Source organism: Ranitomeya imitator, chromosome 6, assembly GCF_032444005.1.
Source record: "Ranitomeya imitator isolate aRanImi1 chromosome 6, aRanImi1.pri, whole genome shotgun sequence".
Taxonomy (NCBI): domain Eukaryota; kingdom Metazoa; phylum Chordata; class Amphibia; order Anura; family Dendrobatidae; genus Ranitomeya; species Ranitomeya imitator.
Window position 1 is genome coordinate 464,960,686 of NC_091287.1, and position 12,597 is coordinate 464,973,282.

A 12,597-nucleotide genomic window follows, 5' to 3' on the forward strand; every position below is an offset into this window, starting at 1 on the left:
ATTATAAGGTAAATTACGCTTGACAAGCTTCATTAAGAAGAATGGATGGTTTTGACATTAAAATGGGCACTCTAGGTGTTTTCCTGGCCCCCACTCACTGCCGACTATGCTGCCCCATTGACTTGCATTGGGTTTCGTGTTTCGGTCGATCCCGACTTTACGTCATAATCGGCCGATTTCACTCGACCCGACTTTTGAGATAGTCGGGTTTCGCGTAACCCGGCTCGACTCTAAAAAGGTCAAGGTCGCTCAACTCTAGTCGCTTGCTCTTGGCAGTTAATAGGTCATTGGTGACCTTAGTTAGGGTAGTTTCAGTGGAGTGGTGTGACCGGAAGCCTGATTGTAAGCGGTCAAAAAGGGAGCAGGAAGATAGATGGGAGGACAGTTCAAGATGGACGTGTTGTTCCAGTAGTTTTGAGGCATAGGGGAGAAGTGATATAGGCTGATAGCTAGATACAGAGGATGGGTCAAGTGAGGGCTTTTTGAGGATAGGTGTGATTGAGGCATGTTTAAAGTTTGAGGGGAAAACACCAGTTGTTAGTGATGGGTTTAGTCTGCTGTGTGATTCCTATAAGTGTATCCTAGAAATGTGAAGATTAATTTGGAATTAAAACCAGAAGGATGTATACAGACTGTGCCCTGCTATCTACCACCATCACACTCTAACCAGCATGTCTATTCTTCCTACAGGTATGTTCATGCACCCAGCTCTCCAGCCTTGTCTGTCTATGAAGTGCACATAGTACATCACCCAACTTTCCAAACAGACTTTCCTCTGCTCCTAGCATTCACATGGTATGTTCATGCACCCAGCTCTCCAGCCTGCTCTCCTGCCTTGTCTGTCTATGAAGTGCACATAGCACATCACCCAACTTTCCACACAGACTTTCCTCTGCTCCTAGCATTCACATGGTATGTTCATGCACCCAGCTCTCCAGCCTGCTCTCCTGCCTTGTCTGTCTATGAAGTGCACATAGTACATCACCCAACTTTCCACACAGACTTTCCTCTGCTCCTAGCATTCACATGGTATGTTCATGCACCCAGCTCTCCAGCCTGCTCTCCTGCCTTGTCTGTCTATGAAGTGCACATAGTACATCACCCAACTTTACACACAGACTTTCCTCTGCTCCTAGCATTTACATCGTATGTTTATGCACCCAGCTCTCCAGCCTGCTCTTCTGCCTTGCCTGTCTATGAAGTGCACATAGTACATCACCCAACTTTCCACACAGACTTTCCTCTTCTCCTAGCATTCACATGGTATGCCTTTCAGCTAACCCCAGCTTACTCCAGTGTTATTTATAACGTTGTTTACTCAATGCTTGATTGTATGCATCTGGTCCACCCTTAATTCTCTGACCAAGATGAGCAGAGACCACACCTCTCTGCTTCACACCTGAATGCACTTAGTTGTACATATATTGCATAGCGCAAGTCTGCAATGACTTTAGACTGCTGTGTGATTCCTATAAGTGTGTCCTAGAAGTGTGAAGATTAATTTAGAATTAAAACCAGAATTAAACCAGAAGGAAACTGAAGGTAACTGGACACAGTCACTGTAAACAACGTTTCTGTTTGTTTTCACTTTCACCCCCTATAATTCTTCACTTTCTGCAAACTCCCCTAATCCCTACTCCTAGTGAAGAACTGTTCATCTCCTCTTCAATCCTCCCCATCTATCTCACCTCCTCCTCAGAACTGTTCCTTAACATACAATCCTCTGTCTCAAAGCACAGACAGCCCCCTCATGCCCTCTCCTGCTCCCACCTGCTAACACTTTCTCTGCTCCTTCTCACTGCTGGTGATATCTCTCCAAATCCTGGTCCTCCTCTCCACATCCCCACAACAGTTCTACCTACCATACACGCTCTATCACAAATTTCCCAAATTTCCGTAACCTCTCTAACCTTATACCCATTCGCCAGCCCCCCACTTCCCCTGTCCCACTAACTGGAGCTCTGTGGAATGCTCGCTCTGTCAGCAACAAGCTTTCCTACATCCACGATCTTTTTGTTACTACCAAACTTTCCTTCCTTGCCATCACTGAAATCTGGCTCACCCCTTCTGACACAGCCTCTCCTGCTGCACTTTCCTATGGTGGCTTCCACCTTTCTCACACACCCCACCCCAGCAGCAAGCATGGTGGAGGAGTTGGTTTTCTCCTGTCAGGTACCTGCTCCTTCACCCCAATCCCACTGCCAACCTCTGTTACCCTCCCTTCCTTTGAGGTGCACTCTGTGCGCATCTATGCCCCCACCAACCTCCAACTGGCTGTCATTTACTGACCCCCAGGGCCAGCCACCACCTTCTTTGACCACTTCACCACCTGGCTACTTCACTTCCTTTCTGCGGACATCCCCACTATCATCATGGGTGACTTTAACATCCCCATTGACACTTCCCTCTCAGCTGCCACTAAACTTCTAACTTTCACTTCCTCCTTCGGCCTCACTCAATGGTCTTCTGCAGCCACTCACAAAGATGGCCACACATTGGACCTCATCGTCACCCGCCTCTGCTCCCTATCTAACCTCTCTAACTCACCTCTTTCTCTTTCTGACCACAATCTACTCACATTCTCTTCCCTCTCCACTCCTTATCTACAATCCCCACCCCACAAACTTGCACACCTTCGCAGAAATCTATAACACCTCGATCTACATTCACTCTCTGAATCCCTCCTCCCTCTCACAGACATAAGTTCCCTACACAATGCGGATGACACTGACACTCTATATAACACCACAATAGCTGCAGCTTTGGAATCTCTTGCCTCTCTCACACATACCAAAGCTCGCAAAATCAACAGACAGCCCTGGCACACCAGACTGACCAAAGAACTGAGGTGAGCTTTCAGGGCTGCAGAGCGGAGATGGAAAAGATCCCACTCCAACGAGCACTTTATCGCATTCAAACAGTCCCTCACTACTTTCAAGACCACATTCGCCACAGCTAAACAAACCTACTTCTCATTTCTTATATCCTCCCTGTCTCACAACCCTAAACAGTTATTTAACACCTTCAACGTTCTCCTCCGTCCCTCAGCACCTCCTCCCTCCCCACTCATCTCAGCTGAAGACTTTGCCTCATTTGTCAAGCAGAAGATTGAGAACATCAGAGACAGATTTATTTGACAACCCCCAGAGCCCTTCTTCCAAATTACCCAGCCCTCCACCTCCAAAATCAACATCTCCACTATTACAGAAGATCGACTCTCCACTCTACTCTCAAGATCGTATCTCACCAACTGTGCACTTGACCCGATCCTTTCCCACTTCATCCCAAACCTCGCCACTAACCAGAATCCCTCAATGTCTATCCACTATTTCATCCTTCTTCTCCACTAGATTTCTAAAACTTAACATGGACAAAACAGAATTCATTGTCTTTCCCTCATCTCACGCGACCCCCCCAGCGAACCTATCCGTTATAGTAAATGGCTGCCCACTCTCCCCAGTCCCACAAGCTCGCTGTCTCGGGGTAATCCTTGACACTGATCTCTACTTCAAAATGCATATCCAAGCCCTTTCCACTTCCTGCCAACTCAAAAATATTTCACGGATAAGTATATTCCTAAACCAAGAATCTGCAAAAACCCTAAACCATGCCCTCATCATCTCCCGCCTCGACTACTGTAACCTCCTGCTCTGTGGCCTCCCCTCTAACACTCTCGCACCCCTCCAATCTATTCTAAACTCTGCTGCCCAACTAATCCACCGGTCCCCTGCTATTCCCCGCCCTCTCCCCTCTGTCAATCCCTTCACTGGCTCTCCATTACCCAGAGACTCCAGTACGAAAGCCTAACCATGAGATACAAAGCCTTCCACAACCTCCTCCATACATCTGTGACCTCGTACTTTCCTGCACGCAACCTCCAATCCTCACAATATCTCCTTCTCTTCTCCCCTCTTATCTCCTCTTCCCACAATCGAATACAAGATTTCTCTCGCGCATCACCCCTACTCTGGAACTCTCTACCACAACATATCAGACTTTCACCTACTATTGAAACCTTCAAAAAGAACCTGAAGACCTACCTCTTCCGACAAGCCTACAACCTGCAGTAACCACTGATCGACCAAACCACTGCACGACCAGCTCTATCCTCACCTACTGCATCCTCACCCATCCCTTGTAGATTGTGAGCCCTCGCAGGCAGGGTCCTCTCTCCTCCAGTACCAGTTGTGACTTGCATTGTTCAAGATTATTGTACCTGTTTTTATTATATATACCCCTCCTCACATGTAAAGCGCCATGGAATAAATGGCGCTATAATAATAAATAATAATAATAATAGGTTGAAGAGATGGGTTAGAGTTGGGATGAAGACTGTGGCGAGATTTGGGATGAAGTGGGAAGGGATCGGGTCAAGTGCACAGGTGGTGAGATGCGATCTTGAGAGTAGAGTGGAGAGTAGATCTTCTGTAATAGTGGAGAAGTTGGTTTTAGAGGTTTAGGGCTGGGTAGTTGGGAGGAAGTGCTCTGGGGGTTGTCGACTAAAACTGTCTCTGATGTTCTCAATCTTCTGCTTGAAAAATGAGGCAAAGTCTTCAGCTAAGATGAGTGGGGAGGGAGGAGGTGCTGGGGACGGAGGAGAGAGTTGAAGGTGTTGAATAACTATTTAGGGTTGTGCGACAGGGAGGATATGAGAGATGAGAAGTAGGTTTGTTTAGCTGTGGCGAGTGTGGTCTTGAAAGTAGTGAGGAACTGTTTGAATGCAATAAAGTGCTCATTGGAGTGGGATCTTTTCCATCTCCGCTCTGCATATGCATTTTGTTTATCCCATTTAAACTCTGATACCCATGGTTATAAATAACATTTAGAGAGAAATTATGCAAGTTATGATCTCAGCACAGCCACTTTACCATTCTCCCTTGTGTTTTTTTTAGGTGGTGCAATCAGCTCTCTATATTCATAGGTTCTCTCTATACAAATGATTTAAATTTGATATCATGTATTTTTGGAGATAAATTTCATACCCAACTTTTTATTCCTAGGGTATCAATTGAGATTCCTCTTTTTCTCTACCTCTTTCTGTCCTAATAATTTTATATGTTATTATAAAAATAAAGATTATTATATGTATGTATTTTGCATTATCACCAAAATAAAGTGATTTTTATACATTGTAGTCAGCACTCCATTTTTTAATTTTCTATATTCACTCTGAGTTTCTTCTATATTAATATCCACAATACTTGGATCTGACAGAGGATTATGTTTTTGACATTATTTACTTGCCTAATTCCACAGTTCTGCAAAAAAAAAATGTAAAGAGCTATTTTGGTCATTCCACAGAATCTTTATATTTTTTGGTGCACTAAATTTGAAAATTACCTGTTTTCTTATAGGGCATCACGTTTCCCGACAATTTAGGTAACTATGTTAAAATAGGCAATACCGCAAAATTAATGAAAATAGACTTATAAAATTAATTTTTTATTACAAATTTTTCATGAAAATCATTTTTGAACTGAAATGAGCTCACTAACACTCTCTAAAATCCCTGTGAAGCTCCTCTTGGCACCGTTACAATTGTGAGTAGCATCTGAAATGTCTCTCTGAAGCATCCAACAGTGGTCTACTATCATTGTAATGCTCCATTTTCCCTGGTATCTTTTTTCCATCTCTTTAATGTCCTGGTGGAATCATTCACCTTGCTCTTCACTCACAGCTCCCAAACTTTCAGGAAAGTAGTCAAGGTGGGTATGGAGAAAATGCACTTTCAAACTCATCAGGCAACCAAGAGCTTGAAAAGCATTCGTCCTGTGATATTTTTGTAGTTAGGATTTTTTTATTGCTTAATAGATTCTCTACTACCTCTTTAAATGCATTCCACCCTTCTTTTTGAGGATCCATCATGGTATTGACAAACTCTTTATCAGCTATAAGTTTTCTAATGTCTGGTCTGTCGAACACACTTTCATTCAATTTTGCCTCCGAGAGGCTTGGAAACTTGGTGACCAAGTATTTGAAGCATTCCCCATCTCTTGGAAGTGATTTTACAAATTGCTTAATCAAGCCCAATTTTTCACTGTATTTTTTTCACTGACTGTGAGCATCCTCGGCTGCCAACTCTTCTTGGTCCAGTGATTTTGTCGGTCTAGACTGTCCCATGTACACAGAAAACAAGGGTATTTGGTATACCCAGCTTGTTGCCCGAGCAGCATGCATAAGACCTTCAAATCCCCGCACACTTGCCAACCATGATCTTCATATTTAACTTTACGAAGAACCAATTCCAAGTTCCCTTCAAGTGTTCTGAATGACCTACAGGGATGGAAATGTAAAAAACTCCTTTGTGCAGTAAAACTGCTTTGAGACTTCTTTTTGAAAGAGCTGTAGAAAGATGCCATTGCGCTGAATCATATTGGATTTGAATTGACCCATCAAACCTTCTACATTAATGCAATAAACCAACTTGTCTTCCTGGGCAAAGTAAGGAACGAACTCCTTTTCATGATGTCTGAACCATGAAAAAGACACTCCAGGTAATATTAAATTTCTGTTTTTGAGCCTTGATCTGAGTAACTCAGCAACATCTTTGGGAAGATTCAAGTATTTTACTAAATTCTTCATCTCCTCCTGGGATAAAAAATTTGGTCTTGTATCATCTTCAAAGTCAGAACTTGATTTGCCATCTGGTTCAGGTATGATTCCACCTTAGTATCTCTTCCAAGGAAGCAGGGGCTTTGGGTACTGGTATATCTGTGCCATGGGGGATGGGATGAATTGCTGAGTGAAGATAGAGATATGAAATGGGATGCTTCTGTCATGATTAGTGTTGAGCGATACCTTCCAATACTCAAAGGTATCGGTATCGGATGGGATCGGCCGATATCCAAAAAATATCGGATATCGCCGATACCGATACCCGATACCAATGCAAGTCAATGGGACACCAGTATCGGAAGCTATCCTGGATGGTTCACAGGGTCTGAAGGAGAGGAAACTCTCCTTCAGGCCCTGGGATCCATATTCATGTAAAAAATAAAGAATAAAAATAAAAAATAAGGATATACTCACCCCTCTGGCAGACCCTGGCTCTCAGCGCTGCTAGCGTCTGCCTCCGTTCCTAAGAATGCAGAGAGTGAAGGACCTTCGATGATGTCGCGGTCAGGTGACCGGTCACCTGACCGCTCATGTGACCACGACATCATCGAAGGTCCTTTACTCAGTGCACTCTTAGGAACGGAGGCTGCCGGTTGCACTGCTGAGAGCCAGGGTTCGTCAGAGGGGTGAGTATATCCATATATTTTTTTTTATTCTTTATTTTTTACATGAATATGGATCCCAGGGCCTGAAGGAGAGTTTCTTCTCCTTCAGACCCTGGTAACCACATGCACCGCACACGCCGAAGATGACTGGGGACACTTCCGATTCCGATTTCCGATATTGCAAAAATATCGGAACTCGGTATCGGAATTCCGATACAGCAAATATCGGCCGATTCCTGATAGTTGCAGTATCGGAATGCTCAACACTAGTCATGATCCAGACCAGGTTTTGAGTCCTGTTTCCCTTTTTCCCTGTCTGGTCATGTCAAGAGTTAACCTTTCTCAGCCTCTGTCTGGGGTCAGATTGGCTCTTTATCGCTGCTTCTTCCTGCTGGAGATGTCAGTTATAGTTTTTGCCTAGTGCTGCTGTAGCTGACTCTGATTGCTCTGATTTGTCCTGTTGCATTTGCTGTCTGAACCTGTGTCTCTGTTTTCGCCTATTCCCGTCTTGACTCCGTGTTTCCCTTTAGTGTGCTGACTCCCTGGTTTTGACTTGGCTTGTATTCTGACCTGCTTCTGTCTTTTAGCTTATCCGCTCCTGACTATGAGTTTGCTTAATCCTTTGGTACTGCGCTACAGTCTAGGATTTGACCCGGCTTGTTTTACTATTCAACTGCCACCTGTGGTAGCCTCACTGCAGGTCAACTCTGTTTTGGTGCAGTCCTGCTTCCAGTCAACTGCCATCTAGTGGAGCTTCACTAGCCTGCATTGCAGCAGCGTGACAGCTTCCATTTGGAATTATACCCTTTCACATTGCATGAACAAAAGTAACAGTCGTCACTATGTTTCTTTTGCTCTCGCCATACAATAGAAATCCCGTAATGGAAAGCTTTTTTCTTACCCTTGATCCAATTTCGGAGGTCCTCAACACACCGTTTGCACACATTAGGAGGCGCCCAAACTTTATCTTGATCTCCAAGTTTTAGTCCGAAGTATGCAAAATATACTTTTTCACAAAGTCTGTAATATACAGCTGCTGAGTCAACACTGTATATTCACCATAAATGAAATTAAAACGGTCAGGAGAATCAATACACTTCCGCAAAGTCATAACACTAATTTGGGGAAATATGGTTGATGAATGAAATTCCAATGCATGTTTCCTGAAATCATAAGGACGTTTCATTATGTCACTAGCCACCTGACTGCCACCAGCCAATCACGCAGTTCCTATTGATGTAATTGGGGAAAGAAATTCAGCTGCTTGCCTAGGATTCACACCAGAGTTTGCAGAAGAACCTATAGGTTTGTGGCAAGTCCTGACACTTAGGATTTTTTTCAATATTTTTGTCGTTATGATAACACCAAAATTCATGGAAATTATATGAAAATAATCAAACAGCTTTTTAGTCGCAGACCTGTGTTATCAGTGTTCCTGTGAACCCTTTAATAATATATCTTTATGTTTTGTAGCTATGATAGATCATTGTCACTGGATTTCCCTTTTAAACTCATAAAGATGTAAAGTATTCTCTAAAAGGCTGCTTTTACACATTGCAAGCATGGTGCATTTTTTTGCACTTTAACACAATATTTTTAAAAATCATGATATATAGCACCTTTTTTGTCATGATTTTGGTGAAAAATGCACTGTGATGGCAAAGTATGAATGCAATGTGGCTTAACCCCATTCTGCCATTAGACGTACTATTCCGTCCATGTGGGGTGGGCCCTACTTCCCAAGGACGGAATAGTACGTCATAGGCGATCGGCCGCGCTTATCGCAGCTGACATCCGGCACTATGTGCCAGGAGCGGTCACGGACCGCCCCCGGCACATTAACCCCCGGCACACCGCGATCAAACATTATCCCTGAGACCCCCGCAGCAACGCGATGTGATCGCGTTGCTGCGAGGGTCTCCTACCTTCCTCCCTGCAGCAAGGCCCGGATCCAATATGGCCGTGGCATCCGGGTCCTGCAGGGAGGGAGGTGGCTTACCAAGTGCCTGCTCAGAGCAGGCACTTGGTAACGCTGCAGTGCTCTGAGACAGATCGGTGATCTGTTAGAGTGCTGTGCAAACTGTCAGATCACCGATCTGTATTGTCCCCCCCTGGGACAAAGTAAAAAAGTTAAAGTGTGTAAAAAAAAAAAATCCTAAATAATGAAAAAATATATATATATTATTCCCATAAATACATTTCTTTGTCTAAATAAAAAAAAACAATAAAAGTACACATATTTAGTATCACCGCGTCCATAACGACCCGACCTATAAAACTAGTTAACCCCTTCAGTAAACACCGTAAGAAAAAAAATAAAAACGAGGCACAAAACAATGCTTTATTATCATACGGCTGAACAAAAAGTGGAATAACACGCGATCAAAAAGACGGATATAAATAACCATGGTACCGCTGAAAGCGTCATCTTGTCCCGCAAAAAACGAGCTACCATACAGCAACATCAGCAAAAAAATAAAAAAGTTATAGTCCTCAGAATAAAGCGATGCAAAAATAATTATTTTTTCTATAAAATAGTTTTTCTCGTATAAAAGCGCCAAAACATAAAAAAAATTATATAAATGAGGTGTCGCTGTAATCGTACTGACCCGAAGAATAAAACTGCTTTATCAATTTTACCAAACGCGGAACGGTATAAACGCCTCCCCCAAAAGAAATTCATGAACAGCTGGTTTTTGGTCATTCTGCCTTACAAAAATCGGAATAAAAAGCGATCAAAAAATGTCACGTGCCCGAAAATGTTACCAATAAAAACGTCAACTCGTCCCGCAAAAAACAAGACCTCACATGACTCAGTGGACCAAAATGTGGAAAAATTATAGCTCTCAAAATGTGGTAACGCACAAAATATTTTTTGCAATAAAAAAGCGTCTTTCAGTGTGTGACGGCTGCCAATCATAAAAATCCGCAATAAAAGTAAATCAAATCAAACCCCCCTTCATCACCCCATTAGTTAGGGAAAAATAAAAAAATAAAAAAAATGTATTTATTTCCATTTTCCCATTAGGGTTAGGGCTAGGATTAGGGCTAGGGTTAGGGTTAGGGCTAGGGCTAGGGTTAGGGTTAGGGTTAAGGCTAGGGTTAGGGCTAGGGTTAGGGTTAGGGTTAGGGCTAGGGCTAGGGTTAGGGCTAGGGTTAGGGCTAGGGTTAGGGTTGGGGCTAGGGTTATGGTTAGGGCTAGGGTTAGGGCTAGGGTTAAGGCTACAGTTAGGGTTAAGGCTACAGTTAGGGTCGGGGCTAAAGTTAGGGTTAGGGTTTGGATTACATTTGTGATTGGGAATAGGGTTGGGATTAGGGTTAGGGGTGTGTCTGGGTTAGAGGTGTGGTTAGGGTTACCGTTGGAATTACGGTTAGGGTTGTGTTTGGATTAGGGTTTCAGTTATAATTGGGGGGTTTCCACTGTTTAGGCACATCAGGGGCTCTCCAAACGCGACATGGCGTCCGATCTCAATTCCAGCCAATTCTGCGTTGAAAAAGTAAAACAGTGCTCCTTCCCTTCCGTACTCAGGACAATTTGGACAACAACTTTTGGGGTCCAATTTCTCCTGTTACCCTTGGGAAAATACAAAACTGGGGGCTAAAAAATAATTTTTGTGGGAAAAAAGATTTTTTATTTTCACGGCTCTGCGTTTTAAACTGTAGTGAAACACTTGGGGGCTCAAAGTTCTCACAACACATCTACATAAGTTCGTGGGGGGGTCTAATTTCCAATATGTGGTCACTTGTGGGGGGTTTCTACTGTTTAGGTACATTAGGGGCTCTGCAAACGCAATGTGACGCCTGCAGACCATTCCATCTAAGTCTGCATTCCAAATGGCGCTCCTTCCCTTCCGAGCCCTCCCATGCGCCCAAATGGTGGTTCCCCCCCACATATGGGGCATCAGCGCACTCAGGACAAATTGGACAACAACTTTTGGGGTCCAATTTCTCCTGTTACCCTCGAGAAAAGACAAAACTGGGGGCTAAATATAATTTGGGGGGGAATTTTTTTTTTATTTTCACGGCTCTGCGTTAGAAACTGTAGTGAAACACTTGGGGGCTCAAAGTTCTCACAACACATCTAGATAAGTTCCTTGGGGGGTCTAGTTTCCAATATGGGGTCACTTGTGGGGGGTTTCTACTGTTTAGGTACAATAGGGGCTCTGCAAACGCAATGTGACGCCTGCAGACCATTCCATCTAAGTCTGTATTCCAAATGGCGCTCCTTCCCTTCCGAGCCCTCCCATGTGCCTAAACGGTGGTTCCCCCCCACATATGGGGTATCAGCGCACTCAGGAGAAATTGGACCCCAAAAGTTGTTGTGCCATTTGTCCTGTTACCCTCGGGAAAATACAAAACTGGGGGCTAAAAAATAATTTTTGTGGGAAAAAATTTTTGTTTTATTTTTACGGCTCTGCATTATAAACTTCTGTGAAGCTCTTGGTGGGTCAAAGTGCTCACCACACCTCTAGATAAGTTCCTTAGGGGGTCTACTTTCCAAAATGGTGTCACTTGTGGGGGGTTTCAATGTTTAGGCACATCAGTGGCTCTCCAAACGCAACATGGCGTCCCATCTCAATTCCAGTTAATTTTGCATTGAAAAGTCAAATGGCGCTCCTTCGCTTCCAAGCTGTGTCATGCGCCCAAACAGTGGTTTACCTCCACTTATGGGGTATCGGCGTACTCAGGACAAATTGTACAACAAGATTTGCGGTCCATTTTCTCCTGTAACCCTTGGTAAAATAAAACAAATTGGAGCTGAAGTAAATTTTTTGTGAAACAAAGTTAAATGTTAATTTTTATTTAAACATTCCAAAAACTCCTGTGAAACACATGAAGGGTTAATAAACTTCTTGAATGTGGTTTTGAGAACCTTGAGGGGTGCAGTTTTTAGAATGGTGTCACACTTGGGTATTTTCTATCATATAGACCCCTCAAAATGGCTTCAAATGAGATGTGGTCCCTAAAATAAAATGGTGTTGTAAAAATGAAAAATTGCTGGTCAAATTTTAACCCTTATAACTCCCTAACAAAAAAAAAATTTTGGTTCCACAATTGTGCTGATGTAAAGTAGACATGTGGGAAATGTTACTTATTAAGTATTTTGTGTGACATATCTCTGTGATTTAATTGCATAAAAATTCAAAGTTGGAAAATTGCGAAATTTTCAAAATTTTTGCCAAATTTCCGTTTTTTTCACAAATAAACGCAGGTAATATCAAAGAAATTTTACCACTATCATGAAGTACAATATATCACGAGAAAACAGTGTCAGAATCACCGGGATCCGTTGAAGCGTTCCAGAGTTATAACCTCATAGAGGGACAGTGGTCAGAATGGTATAAATTGGCCCGGTCCATAACGTGCAAACCACCCT